Source organism: Mustela erminea, chromosome 18 (assembly GCF_009829155.1).
Source record: "Mustela erminea isolate mMusErm1 chromosome 18, mMusErm1.Pri, whole genome shotgun sequence".
In the NCBI taxonomy this organism is placed as follows: Eukaryota; Metazoa; Chordata; class Mammalia; order Carnivora; family Mustelidae; genus Mustela; species Mustela erminea.
Window position 1 is genome coordinate 13,092,502 of NC_045631.1, and position 8,225 is coordinate 13,100,726.

The following is an 8,225-nucleotide window of genomic DNA, read 5'->3' on the forward strand; positions in this document are numbered from 1 at the left end:
CTTTGTCCTATTCCTATTTTTTAAAAATATTTATATAGGGGCGCCTGGATGGCTCAGTGGTTTAAGCCTCTGCCTTCAGCTCAGGGCATGATCTCAGGGTCCTGGGATCAAGCCCCGCATTGGGCTCTCTGCTCAGCAGGGAGCCTGCTTCCTCCTCTCTCTGCCTGCCTCTCTGCCTACTTGTGATCTCTCTGTGTCAAATAAAATCTTTAAAAAGAAAAGATTAAAAATTATATATATATACATATTTATATATTTGACACAGAGAGAAAGCACAAGCAGAGGGAGAGGGCAAAGCAGGCTCCCCGCTGAGAAGGGAGCCTGATGCGGGGCTCGATCCCTGCACCCTGGGACCATGACCTGACCCGAAGGCAGACACCTAACCAACTGAGCCACTCAGGTGCCCTGTCTTTGTCCTACTTCTAAGTCAAAACTATTATGTTAAGAAGAGACCAGCCCCCTTTTAGGCCCTGTGTCTGTGGAGGTTCCCCGAGCAGAGACGACCCCCCCCCTTGTTCTTATCCTTATTCCTCCTCATTCCATTGCTGGCCGCAACGCCATATTTGAGCTCCATTTTGTTAATTTCTACATTTCTTTAACAGTGTGGAAGCTTTTGTGGGTTTTGTTGTTGTTTTGCATGTGTTCGGGATTCATACTTTTATTTCACACACAGGAAATTCATGAACAGAACTCTGTTCGCTGTCTGTTTCTTAGTCCAGTGCTGGCACAGGCAGTGTGGACGGGGGACTAGTTCTCAGAGGAAATGCCCATGCCCCAAAGCTCTCCAGCAGCGCCGTCCTGAAGCCAGGTTCTGGCCCTCAATGTCTCTGTACCCTGCGACCGAGGGCCCTAGCCCAGCCCATTAACACCTGACTTTGACTTTGACACCATCCTGCCCAGTGCCCCAGGATACCTTGGTGCTCTCGTTAACAGTGTTAGGTTTCTAGACCACTTCCCTAGGCAGGGCAGAGGAACAAGGCTGGAAATGCCATATGAATTTCTGAGAAAATGTTTTCAGTGTTGAAAAGGTTTAACGTTAAGTGAGTTGAAATGCAAAGGGAAGTTACATCCCCGTCGTCGGGGCAAAATTCCCGTGTGTATGAAGTATCATCTCATCTCCCGTTGTTTGAGCAGCAGTGCTAATAACCTTTCTCCCGCGACGTGTCAAGGAAGGAATAGGCTGTTCACAAGGCCGAACTGCTTACAGATGAAGACACCATTTACTGGTGGTTCTGTAGGGGGAGAAAGCTGTGGGACGCTTGGGTTCTCAATCCCAGATCTCCCTTTAAGTCCTCCTGGGACCTCCCACGCACCAGCCAAACCCTCTGAGCCTGGAGAGCAGAAGGAACAACCTTTACATAGGTCAGAGTTGAGGGTTCTAGGAGGTGCTCCTGGAAGCTCTTTTGAAACCGTGCAAACACCCCACACATATCACGTGTCCTTCTTGCCAGATAATTCTACAACATATTTGCCAAGACTTGCCATGTACACTGAGCCATTCTAAGTATGGGGGCGATGAAGAGAGACACTATGGTCCAGGGCTGGAGGAACTAGTAGTCTGTAGTCGAGTGGAAATTGGCATTCTCATCCGCACAGCTGGCAAAACCCTCTTTCGTATCTCAAGTGTTAGAGCCCCACTTTGAAAGCTTTGTTGGCTTTGCTTTTAAAACCATCGACAGGAACGGTGCAAAGTGTGTGGATCGTGTGAAGTGTGAAACCCACGGCAGGACAGGACAAAGGGGAAATTGTAAATATCAGCGCTGCCTACATCGATCTCAACGGTGCCTGAGGAGGAAAGCATTAACGTTGCCCAGGACTGAAATAGGCAGCTGGCTGGGACACAGAAAAGTGCCTGAAAATTGGATTGCAATTGAGCAGCTTTTTCTTCTAGATTTTCCTTCCAAACATCTAAAGATTGAAACTCCCTGCTTGCACATGGCAAGCAAAATATGCAAGGGCTTTCATTTATAGAGAAGCATAGGCTGAAATTCAAGTTCATTTTCCTTTTTTTTTTTTTTTTCCTTTTTTTGGTCCTTCAGATTTTTCACCAGGCTTTATCATTCTCAGCATTGGTCCTCGTTCCTCTCCCTGTTTGCTCAGTGACTAGCCCCCTCCCTACACGCTTTCTCCAACTGGCACTGCTTTTAAGCCTGGTAGCCCGTTAGAACCACCCAGTTCACTTCCAGTACTTTCGTCCGGCAGCATGCCAGACCTGTTCTCTCACAACCTCCTGAGTGCCTTGAAGTTCCCAGGTGATCCCAGCGTGCAGGGAGGATTGGGTTTCCCGCAGAAATGAGAGAAGGGCTTTCAGGCTCGAGATGTTGCTTTACTGAGCGTGGTCCCCATTGGGTGGAGGAGAGACAGGTGTTGAGTATCACTACGTCAGAATTGCAAATGCCACAGGCGCCTTCGTGGCTCAGCCCGTGAAGCATCTGCCTTCGGCTCAAGTCCTGATCCCAGGAGTCCTGGGATTGAGCCCCACCTGGGAGGGAGTCTGCGTCTCCCTCTGACCCTCCCTGTTCTCATGCTCTCTATCTCTCACTCTCTCAAATGAATGAGTGAAATCTGTTTTAAAAAAGATTAAAAAAAAAATAGCAAATGCCAGCCTGTCATGTGCAGACAGAGCCAACGAAAATGTCACTCCATCTAGAAGCTCAGGTCCTGGGAAAATGAAGAGAAGGGGTGACGGTCTCATTTCTTATGAGGTCAGTGCTTATTTCATCAGGGCTTTCATTCATGGACAAACACTTCTGAGCACTCGCTGTGTGCCAGCCACCATTCTGTGTGCCTGAGACGCATCCTTACCCAGCAAATCCTAAGAACGGCCTCCGTCTGTTCTTGAGGGGAGGGACACATAACAATGGCAGAAGGAAGAGCTCATGGAATATCAGATGTGGTATTAAATGATAAGCCTTCCAGGAAAGGAAAAACCTGAGCCTGAGGGAAGGGGGTGGGTTGCGGTTGTTTAAAAAGATAGGCAGGTTGGGCCACAAGGAGCAGGTGACATTTGAGCAAAGACCCGGGAGGGGGGCGGGTGTGAGCCAAGCAGATGTGTGAAGATGAGCGTTCCCCGGGATGGGGGGCAGGGGTCCCCGGGGCGTGAGCCAGCAGTGCTAGAGAAACAACAAGGAGCTGAGCCGGAGGCGGGGAGGGCAGAGGGACAAGGGCACAACCGTGGGGTGGATGGAGGGTGTGTAGGAGAGTCAGCCCCTGTGGGACATCGTGGATCATCGTCACAATAAACATTCTGGCTTTTTCTCAGAGTGGAGTTGCTGGAGGATGGGAGCAGAGGAGGGACATGACCCGACCCGCTTTAGGTTTCAAAGGATTTTGCTGGCTGGTGGGTAGACCAAAGGGGCAGGTGTGTATGCAGAGACTGCGGTAAGGAGCCCACCGCACCCCGGGAGAGGCCGCAGTGCCCCAGCAGCGAGGTCCTTGTCTGCCTAGGTTGTGCCGGTAGAGCCAAAAGGATTTGCTGATGGGCTCGTTGTGAAACGTAACAGCAAGACAGCAGTTGAGGGTGACTCCAAGGTGTTTCAAAGCCTGCAGTGGCCACCTTGTCATTTGTTGCCTGAGGAATTTTATTATTTTTTTTTTTTTATGCTTTATTGATTTCAGTGATCCCTACACCCAATATGGGGCTCGAAATTGCGACCCCGAGATCAGGAAGTCACATGCTCTTCTGACTGAAACAGCCAGGTACCACCTCCCCCCCCCCCGACCCCAGGGGATTTTTTTTTTTTTTTTAGATTTTATTTATTTGAGAGAGAGAGAGAGAGAGTGAGTGAGCATGAAAGGGGTGAGGGGCAGAGGGAGAAGCCAGCTCCCTGATGAGCAGAGGGCCTGATATGGGACTTGATCCTGGGACTCCAGGGTCATGACCAGAGCTGCAGGCAGTTGCTTAACGGACTGAGCCACCCAGGTGCCCCCACCCCAGGGGATCTTAATTTGCAGAGGTGACTGAGTGATGGGAGAAAAGTCAATGTCGTTGAAAGGTTTTCATTACTTGTATTTCCCAGGAGGAGGGGCCATGCCACGTTACACAGGACCACATGGGGAGCACTGGGTTTGGGCTAGAAGGCAGAAGGAGCAAGAAGAAAGCCAAGGCCAAGAGGCTTAGTTGGGGATTCTGAGGGAATGGCTAGTTGGGACCTGGCAAAGAATTTGGATTGGTTGGTTTAAATAATTCCGCTGGGCTTTGGGGCACCAGGCCGGCCCCTAGCTGTCTGGTACCTGGCCCTGGGGTAATCAGGGAGAGGGACACTGGCTTGGTGTGTGAGCCATTGAAAAGGAGGAAGCTGGAGGCAGACTCTGTATGGCTTGTTTGCAGATGAATGTGTACCAGGAACTGGGGAGCTCTTTGCTCTCTTTAAGAATTGGCTGCCCCTGGGGCTCAGTCAGTTAGGTTAAGCATTGGACTCGATTTTGGCTCAGGTCAAGATCTCAGGATCTTGTCAACAACCCCTGCCTTGGACTCAGTGTGGAATCTGCTTAAGATTCTCTCTCTCCCCTCTCTCTCTCTCTACCCCTCCCCCATCATTGAAAATAAATAAGTCTTTAAAGGAAAAAAAAAAAAAAAGAGGGCGGCCCCGGGAGGGGTTAGTGTGTCCTCAGTCAGCAAGGCCACAAATAGCAGAGCCTCAGGAATAAAGGAAATAAGAAAATACATACTTAATATACTTTGCCCTGTGACGAGAGGATGCCAGAGGAACGAATCTGAAGACACAGGACAGTTATGTACCCCGGCTGCTAGAGAGGGACACCCTGAACTCTCAGTGGCTGGGCCTCATGGACGTTTGTGCACTTGGCAGAAGTTGGGGTGTTGGTTTGGCTCCGAGGGTCATAGAGGTCGCTCCTCGCAGAAGCTGTGCGATCTTTACATTATTTTTCTTAGAGAGGGGCAGAGGGAGGGGGGAAGAAGCTCGAGCAGACTCCGGGCTGAACGCAGACCTGACACAGGGCTCGATCCCAGGACCCCAAGATCATGACCTGAGCTGAAATCAAGAGTCAGAGGCTTAACTGACTGAGCCACCCAGGTGCCCCGAGGCTGTGCCTTTTGTGACCGGCACCCTCTGTAATTGTCCTGGGCAGGCAGAGGATCAAATGGCGGGCTTCCATGGGCTGGGTCTAGAAAGGTCTTCTGTTGCTTCTGCCCATTCAGTGACCACACCCAACAGCGAGGGAAGAAAAGTGGCCTTGCTGGGTACCTGAGGGGACACAGAGATCAGTTGGGTGAACAGTGGGTTGTTCTGGGTGCAGGAGCTGGAGGTCGGCTTTGGATGTGGTGAGTTCTAAATAAATACGCATTAGGTTGGGTGGCTCAGTTGGTTGGGCGACTTTTGGTTCAGGTCATGATACGGGAGTCCTGGGATCAAGTTCCGCATCGGCAGGGAGTCTGCTTCTCCCTCTGACCCTCCCACTTCTCATGCTCATTCTCTCTCTCTCTCAAATAAATGAATAAAATCTTAAAAAAAAAAAAAAGAATACACATTAGGCTTCCAACTGGTGAAGGATGTTGTGGATCAGAAACTCAGGAGATGGTCTGGACTGGAGTTAAAACCGTGAGAGCTGTCAGCACCTGGGTGGGGTACCTACAACCACGGGTTGCCATGAGCTCCCCAAAAGGGTGAGGGGAGATAGAGGGGCCCTCTAACACCGAAAGCTCACGCACATGAGGAAGATTGGAGATGGAAGGAACAGCCAATGAGGCCAGAGTCGAGCCAGCAAACAGGTGTCCCCAAGCCACAAGAGGACAGTGCCTTCCGGAGGAGGGACCAGCTATGTCCCTGGCCTGGAGGTGGACCATGAGGTACAGCTATGTGAAGGTCACTTTTCTGACCTTGATGAGAGCAGCTTTTGGGGAATGGTAGGGTCAAACTGGGATCAGAGCAGGTTCAGGAGAGAAGAGAGGAGAGAGCAGAGGGGGAGAGTAAGTAGCTTGGAGAGTTGCTTGCTGCCCAGGGAAAGTAAATAAATAGAAAGTCATGGTGAGGGAAAGTGGCCAAAAGGTTGGGTTTTGTGAAGGACACATTTACTTTATTTTTAAAGATTTTGTTTATTTATTTGGGAGGGGAGAGTACAAGCAAGAGGATAAGGAGAAGCAGACTCCCTGCTGAGCAGCGAGCCCGACGCAGGACTCCAGGATCATGACCTGAGCTGAAGGCAGACGTTCAGCGACTGAGCCACCCTGGTATCCCAGCTATCTTGGTTCTGATTTCTTTCCCTAGTGACCAGTGACGTGGAGCATTTTCTCATGTGCTTGTTGGCCATCTGTAGATGTTTTTTGGTGAAATGTCTGTTCAAGTCCTTTGCACATTTTTGAATCAGGTTGTTGGGTGCCTGGGTGGCTCAGTGGGTTAAGCCTCTGCCTTCAGCTCAGATCATAGTCTCAGGGTCTTGGGATTGAGCCCCGATTGGGCTCTCTGCTCAGCAGGGAGCCTGCTCCCCCGCCCCCCGCCTGCCTCTCTACCTACTTGTGATCTCTCTGTTGAATAAATAAAATTAAAAAATCTTTTAAAAAATCGGGTTGTTTTGTTTTACTTTTAGGACTTTTTTCTGTATCCTAGATATTAACCGCTTATCTGGGTATGCAATTTGCAAATATTTTCTCCCATTTCATGGGTTGCCCCTCTACTCTATCAACAGTATCTTTTGATGGGCAATCAAATATTTCTACAGTTCTAGTAGTGGCCTCTCCTGAAGTCGGCAAAATCTATTTCAAAGATTCCTCAAGTGATACGAACAAACCAGCTTTGGATGGTCATGTTTGGGTTTGGAGGACTCAGACCTTACAAGCAGAAAAGGCCAGTTGCCTAGAGAATGCCTGATATTTGGGTTGTCTCTTTTGACCCCCGAAGTAGGAATGATTCTCAAGTAATTGAGGAAGAAATGGAGGCCCACAGGGTTAGTGACAACCGCAGAGATGCCAAGACTCTTGGGAGGTGAGTCATAGTTGAGAACACGTGTGTTTCCCCAAGGGTGAAACGGAAATGAACACATCTCCATGGGCATAAGCATGGTGGAAAGGAAGGGAAGCCTCAGGAGCCACGTCATGTCGAAGTTGGAGGCAGAGAAGTGTTGGAGACCCACTCCTGGGCCTGGTCTCCTACAGGCCTCCACGTTGATGCGGGCCTCCCTAGGTCCCAAAGGGCTTTCACAGAATCTTCTTTCAGCCTTATGCAGAGATACCCCTATCCACAGTCTAGCAGGTTACATCACTTGCAAGCAGTGGACTTGTAAATGAAATCTTTGCTCTCAAATCTCAGCCCTACCCTGAATAGCTTAAGCCACCACGTGCCTTGTAATTGTGTAATCTTGCTTTCTAGAAGGTGGATGAGAACTGCAAACTCAAAGCTTAGGAAGGCCCCTCTCTAGCTCAGAGGCTGGCACACGATAAGCATCCAGTAAGTGAGGCTGGGATCTGAGGAGGCCGTGAGACCCACGGAGGAAAAATCACTTGCAATGGCCCTGGCATTTGAGAACTTAATGGGCAAACAATGTGCCTGGTGCCCATTTTCTTAGCAGCCATGTTTTTCCCCATTTTTAAGATACAGAAACAGATTCGGAGAGGTTAAGATATTTAACAAAGCTCACGCTGTTAGGAGCCTCAGATCTGAACACAGTCATTTCTAAGGACACACTCTCCACCCCCTCCAACTTTTTCCTAAAAACATACAGAAGAGTTGAAAGAATAATATACTTTCAACTGTACATATCATACAGTATATAACATATTGACATACTGTTAACATATGACCACTTTAGCATGCTTTCTTTAAATGCATACATGGTTGGAACATCTTAAAGTAAGATACAAACATCATGTCCTTTAGCCCTGATATGGACTGAATGTTCTTGTCCCCTTGATTCATATGTTGAAACCCTATGCCCCCAGTGTGATGTTACTTGGAGATTTGTCTTTGGAAAGTTATTAGGGCCAGATGAGATCACAATGGGATCAGTGGCATTATAAGAACAGACACCAGAGGGATGCCTGGGTGGCTCAGCCGGTTAAGCTTTGCCTTCAGCTCATGTCATGGTGCCAGGTACTGGGATAGAGCCCCACATCTGGCTCCCTGCTCAGCAGGGAAGTCTGCTTCTCCTCCTTCATCTGCCTTGCCCCCTACTCATGCTCTCTCTCTCAAATACAAATAAAAAATAATAATAATAAAAAAAAGAACAGACACCAGAAAGTTCTTTCACTCTCTTTCCCTGTGTACATGTAC